We start from the raw sequence: 11888 nt of genomic DNA on the forward strand, positions 1-11888 counted from the left end.
CTGGAAAACTACCTTCAAAAAATGAACTCTGACCTCTGTCTAACATGTCACAAAAGTCAAATCAAAGTGGATTCAACACCTCAATATCAGACCAGAGTCCTTAAGGTACATGGAGGAAAATGTAGGTAGAACTCTCTGTGACATTGAAGCTAAAAGCATCTTAAGGATGAAACACCACTGGCCAAACAAGTGGAAACAAAGATAAACAAATGTGCCTTAAACTAAGAAGCTTTTGCACCTCAAAAGAAACAGTGACCAAAATACAGAGAGAGCCCATGTAATGGGAAAGAATATTTACCCATCTGATAAGGGGTTAATATCCAGGATATACAAGGCACTACTAGAATTGTACAAGGAAAAAACCTCCAACACCATAAAAAAATTAGAAGAAATGAACAGAAGGTTCCTCAAAAAAGAAATACAAATGTCCAAAAGGCACATGAAAAAATGCTCTACATCGCTAATCATCAGGGAGATGCAAATCAAGACAAAAATGACATATCATCTCACACCACAGAGACTGGCACATAACAAAAAGAACAAGAACAACCAGTGCTGATGAGGATGTGGGGAGAAAGGGACTCTCCTTCATTGTTGGTGGGAATGCCGACTCATCTAACCATTTTAGAAAACAATATGGGCATTTCTTAAAAAGCTAAAATTGAACTTCCATATGACCCTGCAATACCACTTCTGGGAATATATCCCGAGGGTTCAGAAAAGCACAGTAGAAATGACACATGCACATGCACCCATATGTTCATTGCAGCACTGTTCACAATAGCCTGAATCTGGAAACAACCTGAGTGCCTGAGAACAGATGACTAGTTAAAGAAACTTTGGTACATCTACACAATGGAATACTATGCAGCAGTTAGGAAAGATGAAGTCATGAAATTTGCTTATAAGTTGATGGTCATGGAGAGTATCATAATAAGTAAATGAGTCAGAAAGAGAGGGACAGACATAGGATGACTGCACTCATTTGTGGAATCTAAAATAACATAATATGAGACTGATACCCAAAGACAGTAAACACAAGGGCCAGGAATATTGCTCCATAGCTGGAAGTCGGCCTCATGAGCTTGGGGAGAAGGCAATTGAAATAGAGAAGGATCACTAAGTCAATGATAGTTGGAGGGATTGCTCAGGATGGGAGATGTGTGCTGAAAATAGATAAAGAACCAAATGTGATAGCCTCTCATTATCTATATTGCAAACCATGATGCCACAAAGTAGAGAGAGAATATGGGGAAAACATCTGCCATGGAGGCTGGAAAGGGAGCGGTATACTGGGGACATTGGTGGTGGAGAATGTGCATTGGTGGAGGGATGGGTGTTTGATCATTGTATGACTGAAACTCAAACATGAAAACTTTGTAACTATCTCACAGTGATTCAATAAAAAATATAAATAAATAAAAATTTTAAAATTGCTTTAAAAGTGTTATTAATTACAGGTGAGACATGATTATTACCATAACAAGATTCAAGCATTAAAAAATGTAATATACTTAAAAAATTAATTAAATATGTGGATGGTAAAAAAAATAAAATCCCCATAGATTATTTAAAAAATATTTTTACCAATTAATTGAATGTGTTGACTTCAGTGTATCAGGGAAGAACCTTGTAAATTATAATAGACTATAATTTATATTATTAAAGTGAATATTTTGAAAAAGTAAAAAAGTGAATATTTTACATGTGAGCAAGTGAATGAATCTTCAAAAATTAAAATGGTTTATACATATAGGCCTCAAATATAAACCTTAAAATTAATAGTACACATGAACATAAGTATCCCTCCACTACCTCCACTACCCAGCCACCACCACGCTCCAGGCCACTCTCCGGACACAGGCCGAACCTCACACACAAGTGAAGCCCCACAAAACCAGGTAAGCAGAACTTTGCGACCTTGGACTCTAGGTTCAACGAGACCCGGAAACAAGATCCTCTGTCTGCCTCCTCCAATATCTGTCACTTTAGGGTGGGGGTCAAACACAGACACCCAACCCTATCCAAGCCAGATAAATACCTCACGGGCCGACCCCCACTACCTCTACTACCCAGCCACCACACTCCAGGCCGCTCTCCGGACCACATGGCCAATTTGCGGCCGCATAACACACCATAAGTCACTTAATACCCATTTTCCATAATTTCTGCACCATATTTGATAGGGTTCAAATATGGTGTGAACCATGGGAACACCTCTAAGGGTGACTGGAGGCCGCTCTAAAAGCCTCCATCCCTCTTGGAGAGCCCAGCAAGCTACCGAGAGTACCTGCATGCACAGCAGAGCCTGGCAAGCTACCATGGTGTATTCAATATGCCAAAAACAGTAACAACAATGGACCTCATTCACCTGACACCAAAAGAGCCCCCAATACGGCAGCGTTGAGAAAAATGAGTAAGGAGAGGCTGAAAAAATCTCAGGGACAAACTAGACTGCCAAAATCAAGAAAGACTAAAGTGACTGTCCGTAGTTTCAATGCATGTACGCTGGTATTGGAAGCATCCACCGAGGACCTGATGGTGCAAGCACAGAAGATCGAGTACTACATCATTAGTCTGACCGAAACAAGAAGATATCGATCACATCACGCTGTTTTCGACACTGGAGAAGAATTTTTCCTCAGAACATGCAACAACAGAGGCGTTTCTCACCCTGATCATTCCGTTCTAAGCCATGGTCCCAATGTGGAGTTCTTCGGGTGACCTTCTAGGTACTATCTTAGCATTAAAATCATCAACAATGATCTTGTAGAAGGTGTGGTCTTCTTTATAGAACCTCTCCAGTTCAATGTAGAACTTCTCCATTTCTTCTTCATTGTAGTTGGATGTTGGTGCGTAGAAGACGAAAATAGAAACTGCTGCCAGTGAGCCACATCTGTTCAAGCATAATTGTCTGATTTGGGTTGTTAGGCATTCAAGTAAATCAATGCTCATGGCCAAGTTCGTGTTGACAAGGACACCAACACTACCGACGCCTCTGTCAACCAAGACCATCCATGGTAACTCATAGTTCCAGAAGGCCGGATCTAAATGCTGGACATGGAGTCTCCCGGTTGACAGTTCCACAATGAAATTGACACATCATATTCAATCAAAGGTTTTGCCTGACCAAGATGACTGCCCTCCGATGTCCTGATGGATCTATCACATCTTCCAGAAAGGCAATGGAGAGGATTATTCATGACTTCTACTCCGATCTCTTTGACAGCCATATCCACCTGCCCACATATCAAATTCTGCAGGATGGATATGTCGTTCCCAACATCCTCCCTTCCAAAATCCGACATGCCATTTCATTGGTAAAGATGGATGCGTATAGCACCCAGTCCAGACAAGGTCAGACCCGAACACCTGAAGAATCTGCCACCAGTACTCATCAATACACTGGCTCAGCTCTTCACACACTACCTGTATGAATGCAAGGTTCCATTACAGTGGAAAACTAGCAGGACTGTTCTGTTGTACAAGAAGGGAGACATCCACGGCTGGCAACTATCACCCAATCTGCCTGCTGTCTGTCACCTACAAGTTGTTCACTTGTGTCATCCTGAATAGAATAGGCAGAACACTAGATGAAGGACAACCATGTGAGGAAGCCAGGTTCTGAAAAGTACTCAGCATGATCGATCATATCCACACAGTGACCAAACTCATTGAAGTTTCGCGAGAGTTCAAGATGCCGCTCTGTCTAACATTCATTGACTTAATGAAGGCCTTCAATTCTGTTGAGACTGAAGCGGTCATCAAAGCCCTAGCCAAACAGGACATTCAAACTCAGTACATCAAGATTCTTCACGAGCTGTATTATGGACTCACCACCAGGATCTCACCATTCTACAAGGAAGTGATCATTGACATAAAGAGAGGCGTTCGGCAGGGTGATACCATTTCACCGAAACTCTTCAGTGCCACCCTCGAGAACATCATGTGATGACTGGAATGGGGAGTAATGGGAATGAAGATAGACGGTTGGCAACTACACCACCTATGCTTCACTGATGATATCGTTCTCATAACACCAAACTTTAGCCAAGTGGCACAAATGCTGGCCAACTTCAACTATGTGGAAAGGTCAGACTGTAGCTGAAACTCAACAAGATGATGCTCATGAAAAATGAACTAGTCCCTGATGCTCCATTTGCTCTCAATAGAACAAACATCTCCGAATGCAGCAGCTAATAGGTACCTGGGTCGAGAACTCAACATGAGGAATGACTTGGTGCCAGAACTGCGCAGGAGGAAGAGAGCAGCCTGGAATGCCTTCAGGAGTGTCGAAGAAGTGGTTAAGAGGATGAAGGACCTCTGACTCTGGGCACATCTTTTTGATTCCACTGTTTTTCCTTCACTAACGTACGCCTCAGAGACCTGGGCCCTACAAAAACAGGATGAGAACGCTATTCGAGTATCCCAAAGAGGAATTAAAAGAGCTATGCTAGGAGTATCACGTCTCACTCAAGTGAGAGAAGGAATCCTGAGTTCCAACCTTTGTCGACGGTCAAGAATCAGGGATGCTGACTCGTTTGTCAAGACATCAAAAATCAGATAGGCCGGACATGTAATGTGATTCAGAGACAACTGCTGGACTAGAGCTGTTACCGACTGGATTCCATGGAATGCCAAATGACCTCGTGGCCACCCACCAATGAGATGGTCAGATTTCTTCATCAAAACCCTGAATGAAGGTTTGAGGCTCTTCCTGTTCCTGGAGCGAGCAGATGTCACTGGGCTACACTAGCATGTGACAAGGACAAATGGAGACATTACTGGCGCTCACTCGAGCAAATCGAAGATCAATGGGAAGACAAGTGAGACAAGTGATAAGTGATGAATATAAGTGAGATTTATCTCACACTTTGTAATACAAGGACATCATCTAGAATACTTGCCACTTTGTATTACAAGAACAATTAGCATGATATACAAGTCTCACAATGGAGACATTACTGGTGCCCTCTCAAGCAAATCGATGAACAATGGGATGACAGTGATTGTGACTATATATACATAGAAGACAAGTGATGACCTATGAAATACCAAGATGACTGGGAGTAAGTAGTAGCATTATGATAGGGTGTAAGAGAGTCAATAACTCTGAATCAAGGCAGTAGTTTGTTCTTGCTATGTAAAATTAAACTACCTTTGATCCTTTTCACTGATTGAGATTAGCAGAGCACATTTGCTAAATCAATATTTGGATACAAAATACCAGTGGCTAGGTTGATCTGTTCCAAATTAGGTACTCTATTTGGTATGCAGCTGCAATTAGGGATGGCATTTGTTTATATTTTGGTATTCCTATATTATCCCCTATTGTATATATATATATACAATATATATACAATATATAAACTGTATATATATTGTATATATATACAATATATATACAACATATATATATACAATAGGGGATATATATATATATACCATTTTTACTGGAGCAAGAATTAAACAATGGGGAGAAGGGAAGCATGTTATTTTATCCTTCAAATACTTTTATAGGGTCACTAGTTTATGTACTTCCTCTTGGACAGGTGCTTCTGATTTACTATATTGCCAAGGTTGAGTGGCATTTTCAGAGATTCTTAACTTTACTCTTATAGTCTAGTATTATGGTCCTTACTTCATAAACCTATGGTCAAATGTAAAAGTTCGTTTTTTCCAAGGATATTTTATTCTTATTATATATTCAGGACCAGGAAAATATCCACAAGGTGGAGATAAGGATTCACTGTAAAATGAACTTGGGTCAGGATTTCATTTATCAACAACCTTCCGTAAATTTTACTTTATTTGAAAAAAAACAAATGGCCTTTGAAAAGTCTGAATATTCTCCTTACCTCAGAGGAGAGTAATTTTGGAAAAACATTGAAAGGTCTCTTTGGCAGAGGACTGAAGAAAGAAATACTTGTAATGACGTTGCAGGACACTTCTTCAAGGGCATACATCAGCTTCACTTGGTTGACTCTGGATCTGGAAACTAACTTAGATATAGAAAATGCACCTTACAATTAAAATAACTGATATAATCTCACTACTCATTAGGTCCTATTTAAAGAAAAACAATTAAAACCTTGGCTAGTGCTATTTTTTTACATGTTTCATTCTAGTCTTTGGTCCTTCTCTTTGTACCCAACAATAACATGATCTAATAGATATCATCCTAGATCCCCGTGGATCAAGATATACTGATTATTACTCTACTTTTTCTGTTAATTGAAGGTAAAAGATTTATTGTCAAAACCAGGATACTTTTGAGAATGAAATCTGGCACTATTAATAATTTTGCTAGAACAACAGGAGAACTGTCCTGAGCAAACTATGACATCTGCTGACCTTATTAATTATGATAATTATATCCAGATTGCTTCTGGTGATTCAGTGCTGCCACCTGGCTTCTGCCATTTTTTAATCCCTACGTTTTCCTGAATTGCAAGAATCATATCTCTAAGGTAGCATCTCACACTACCAGTTCTTGTATCACCTATACAACAAAATAGCCATTGTACTTCTTCAAAGATATTGGTGACCCCTGCACAGGTTCGTTCTTTGTTGGGTAAATAATGTTCATTCACTCCCAAAGGGAGTATCCTTTGGAAGCTCTTGGGAAGGATAAGATGGCGGGTCCTTAGGAATTACAGAGTAAACTCATGCTAACATTTTAACATTCTTGTATTCTTGTGCCCTCCGAAAAATTTTCCAATCTCATGTCAAAAATATTCAGATACCTCCTCCTAACTTACCATAGGTTATTGCTGTGTGCAAACTTCTGTTAACTAAATAGGGGTGAGGTTCCAGGAATTTTGTCAGGACATTAAGTTCTGAGTCATAGGTGAGTCATGAATGAGTGCCTCCATAACAATAAATAGTCTTCAATCTAGCCATATATTTCACATTCTTCTCCAGTTCTCTAACTCTAAAGATCAGACCCCCATGTGTTTTCTTCATTTGTACTTGTCTATATATATAATTCACATTATTCAATTCCTTTGACATGTAAACTATTTTTTCCAGGAGTAAACTACTACCTCATCAAATTTGTACTAAAGTCTGATCCTGGTTGTAAGACAGGAATAATGGGATAGGATTTGTAGGTTAAAATTAGTTGCATTGTATGAGATAGCTTTCTTTTACTTTTGCTTACTAGCAAGTGAAAGGGTTTGCTTTTGACTAGGAGATGACACTCTCAAAATCAACTATCTAAATGCTTCAGTTGTTTAGATAACTGGGACTCTCAGGATCCCAGTCTTTTTTTGATCAAGGTTCTGACTTTTGCATTCAGGAAATCTAAAAGTGCATTTAGTCTCCTTTGCAGCATTGCCATGCATAAAGTCAGATTTAGGGCCCAGTTTTTTGCTGAATCTACCTTATGCTATGGAAGTTTAGCATTTTCTGATAAACTACTCTACAAACTGTATTAGTCAATGTCTGAGTACTTCCTTTCCCTTAGTGTATAGTCATGATAGTAAATAACTGTAATTTTTTTCTCCCCCAACTGTAATTTTTTTTAAAAAAACATGGAGGATGATCTACAAAATATACTTGTGGCCAAATGTTACAGTAATTTAAAAAGAAATCTATCCTCTTCTTCAATCAGAATGATTTGAGTTTGTAAACTCACTTAGATTTGCAAACTAACTGTAAGATTTTGAGTCTCCATTGTGGAGACAAGTCAGTTTTTGTCCATGAGACCAGGATTTATTTTTTACATTATAAGAATCAATGAACATTTTACTGGAATGTTTATTTTCTATAACTAGTTGTCAAGTACTCCCCCTCATGACCACTGTTATTACTGAAAATGTGTCCCTGTTTTCTCTAGTGGATAAGTGATGCCACTTGGCTCTGCTGTATTAGGATTCCTTCACTGCATGGAAATAAGGTAATCCACTACAATGCAGCATCGTTCAACATCCTACAGAATACAGAGGAGAAGGACCACACTGTTGGTGCTCCCCTCACTAATGTGTTTGCTGTTCAAGTAAAGAAATCATCTTCTGAGGCATCCAAGATAATGTAGTGAGGTCGGATCAGGGGTTAGTACACAAGTAACTTATGATGAATTCACATCAACAGTGTGAATGCTATGTAACAAATTCTTTCCTCTACATTATGTTTGTATGTGTGTGTGATGGGGAGTGTGTGTTCTGCATCTCTATCTCATGAAGCAAACCACATGAACCCAAGTTTTGTCAATCAGCCAAGAAAATGGAACCATTTGTATGTAAGCAAAGTATGTACATCAACAGTTTCTAGAAAGAGAAACATTTTCTATTTACCTGACTTGATTCACTGATAAAAACAGACCATGCAGCATAAGAAATTGGTTAAACAAATATCGAAGGACTTAAAAAAGACCAAAGGAAGGCATTGAGTTAATATCAAAACAATCACAGACAAAGAAGCTTTCTATTATACCAAGTGTTGTACAACCTTAGAGAGAAGTTGAATTTATGAAAACGCAGAAGCTTGTTGGAACACAGTGTAGCAGAAAGTTGGGCCTTGGAGGAGGGTGCAGGAAGCTGGGATGTCTGAGAGGTGGTTTGCTGGCACAGAACACCGAGTTGGTTGTTTCTTTCCTACAGGAGTTCAGTCTCCCTCTAGTGTTTCTTTTTAAAAAACGAAAACAAGAACAAAACAAAACACTGAAAAGCCAACTGCTGAAACAGGAATAGGACTGACAGAACATCACAAACCAAATATAGAAAAGTGAGACTGGGGTTGAGAAACAACTTAATGACCAGCAAGGTACTCTTCACTCAGACTATTCGATGGCAATTGGCTTAAGCAACATAATTTATGTTGCCCAGTACCATGAATAGAATCCAGATGCTTTAATAATTGTAATAATTGTCCCTATACCCCTAAAGCATGAAAGCATGTACTACTGAACATGTGAAGCTTTGGTTTTCCCAGTGCCTCATTCCAGGTAGGATGAAATTCAAAATGATTCTGATGCTGAAGCAATCAGGGGATTTGTGTCTCCTCCACTTACTACCAACAGTGGGTCTTTATATGTATCAGATTGTAGAGTATTTTAGCAGAAAATGCTAAACTTCCATAGTCATAAGGTAGATTCAGCAAAAACACTGGGCCCTAAATCTGACATTATGCATGGCAACACTGCAAGGAGATGGAACACACTTGGTAGATTTTCTATGTAAAAGTCAGAACCTTGATGAAAAAAAATTTAGAGAATGGAATCTTGAGATTTGAAACTTGAGCATTTAGGAAGTTGATTCTGAGAGTGTCATCTCCAAGTCAAAAGCAGACCTTTTCAATGCTAGTAAGAAAAAGTAATTTCATACAATGCCTGGGACAAGACTGAAGATCAATGCCTGGGATAGGGCAAGAGAGTCCTGGATATTTGGGGAGGGAACTGGACCCATCTCCTTCAATTGTACCATAAATTCTAACTTCTTAACCTTCCAAGTTTTGTATACAAACCTTTCATACAATTCTCAAGAACCCACCTGCCCAAGAAAATGCACTTTCATGCTAACATGTTCGTTCTGGTCAAGTCTTTTACAGACATCTATGTGGCATGGACATTAGTACCCCACCACTCCAAGTCATTGTCAAGATGTGCCTGAAATCCGTTTGTTTTACATTGTGCAGGACCCAGTCTCTTCCACCAAAGTTCTCTGGGAACTGCAGATTCAAGCTAGAGTGAGGAACTGCTTTTTGCAGGAGAAGAAAAGTCAAAGTTCTAATAGCACAGAACTTTGTTTCAGGAACTTGCATTCCCTCATAGAAAAAAATTTTAGAACACAAAATAATTCAGTAAAATAGCTTAATTCAAAGAAATTTCTTAGAGAAATGTGAGAGGAGAGAGAGAACTACTCAAAAGAGAACATGGGGGACCTAAGGTACAGTGAGCAGGGCAATTGCCTCACAGAAATTCAGGTTTGATCCCCACATCCTTTAGGTCCCCAGCACACTGCCAAAAGTGATTCCTGAATGCAGAACCAGGTAACTATATGTGTGTGTGTGTCTGTGAGAGAGAGAGAGAGAGAGAGAGAGAGAGAGAGAGAGAGAGAACAAGGCCTTCTTCAGAATGGAAAAAAACAGAACAACTTATTCTGTCACTGTCACTGTCATCTTGTTGATCATTGATTTGCTCAAGTGGGCCCAGTCTCCATTCATCCTAGCCCTGAGATTTTAGCAGTCTCTCTTTACTCATCCTTCCCAATGGTGCTGCATTAGAGGCTCTTCAGGGTCAGGGGAATGAGACCCATCTTTGTTACTGTATTTGGCATTTGAGTATGCAACTTATTCTAATCTCCAAAGTGTCTTGACCTGGAGTTCTCTGCATACATTAAAGTCAATATGGGTGTTGTCACAGGAAGAAAGTCTTCAACTCTGGATAGTCCTTTCATATTCATATTAGAAACTTTAGATTTCTTCTATAGCTCTCCTTTTGTGCAGGTGAGGAATGGGCCACTCTGCTGTGGGTGGGGCTTCAATTTCTCCATTTCCAAGGAGCTCAGGATTTGCATCTCAAAGAGATGTGGTCTCCTGCCTTTGGCTACTTCAGGACCAGGCAGTTTCTTCTTGCTTTTCTTATTTCCCCAAAATTCATTACCAGGAACCCCCTGTCTAACTGTCTACAACACATCTATCCTCTGAGAGTGTCAGAGGTACCCTCAATCGTGTCCTGAGTAAGATACAAGACGCTATCTAATTGTAGTGATTTTTAGCTTGCAGTGGGTCAGGGGAGCACACAAGGCCAAGAAATAAATTGTAAAAAAGTATCCTGCTGAGGCTGAAAAAGTCAAAGTCTGTTACCAGCATCATTTATAACAAGAAAAGATGGGAAGCAACTCTAAAGGTTATCTATCAATAGGAGAAAGATTGAACAAATGACATTATTTTATGCATCTGGAAAAAGTTATGAAGTATTTTATGTACTTGTATGGAATAGCTATAAAACGTTTACATTAGTAAGTGAAAAGTAAAGGCACAAATAAGCAACAATATGCAATCTTTCCTTAAAAAATATGCAACCTTTCATTAAAAAGTAGGAAACAGAGGACGTATTTATACCAATAAAATGTGCATTAACTTTTGACTGACACATGTACAATTAAGAACAGTGCTCTGTTCTGTAGCCTTCGAGCACTGGAAAGAGTTGAGCTTATGGGGATAAGTATAGGAGATCAGGTTTCCTCTGTACTGTGTTTTGTTCTTTGGGGCTTTTGAGTCAGAAGAATGTGTTAGCTAAGCATACAGTGTAGATGTTAGGGCCATATGGGTCAGGAAGCATTATAGTATACCAGAAATATATTTTTTTAAATCACTGTATCACTGTATCACTGTCATCCCATTGCTCATCGATTTGCTTGAGTGGGTACCAGTAACGTCTCCATTGTGAGACTTGTTGTTACTGTTTTTGGATATCGAATATGCCACAGGTAGCTTGCCAGGCTCTGCCATGTGAGCGAGATACTCTTAGTAGCTTGCCGGGCTCTCCAAGAGGGGCAGAGGAATCGAACCTGGGTCAGTTGCGTGCAAGGCAAATGAAAGAAATAAAGAAGAAAAGAAAACATAGTCTATCTTTTCACAGGCAAAAATCTTAATAAGAATAAAAACAGTAATAGGAAATGGTGAGTTTTATATAACCCCAGATATTGTATTTCAAAAAGCTTAACAAGATGGTCATGCAAAACTAATAAATAAAGGAGAGAATATATAATTAAATAAGATACAAACTGAGACAGGGATACAGACAAAGATTAAAATAGCATTGTAGTACTGTCATCCCATTGTTCATCGATTAGCTCAAGCAGGCACCAGTAACGTCTCCGTTGTGAGACTTGTTGTTACTGTTTTGGGCATGTTGAATATGCCATAGATAGCTTGTCAGGCTC

Source organism: Sorex araneus, chromosome 10 (genome assembly GCF_027595985.1).
Source record: "Sorex araneus isolate mSorAra2 chromosome 10, mSorAra2.pri, whole genome shotgun sequence".
NCBI classification, from domain to species: Eukaryota; Metazoa; Chordata; class Mammalia; order Eulipotyphla; family Soricidae; genus Sorex; species Sorex araneus.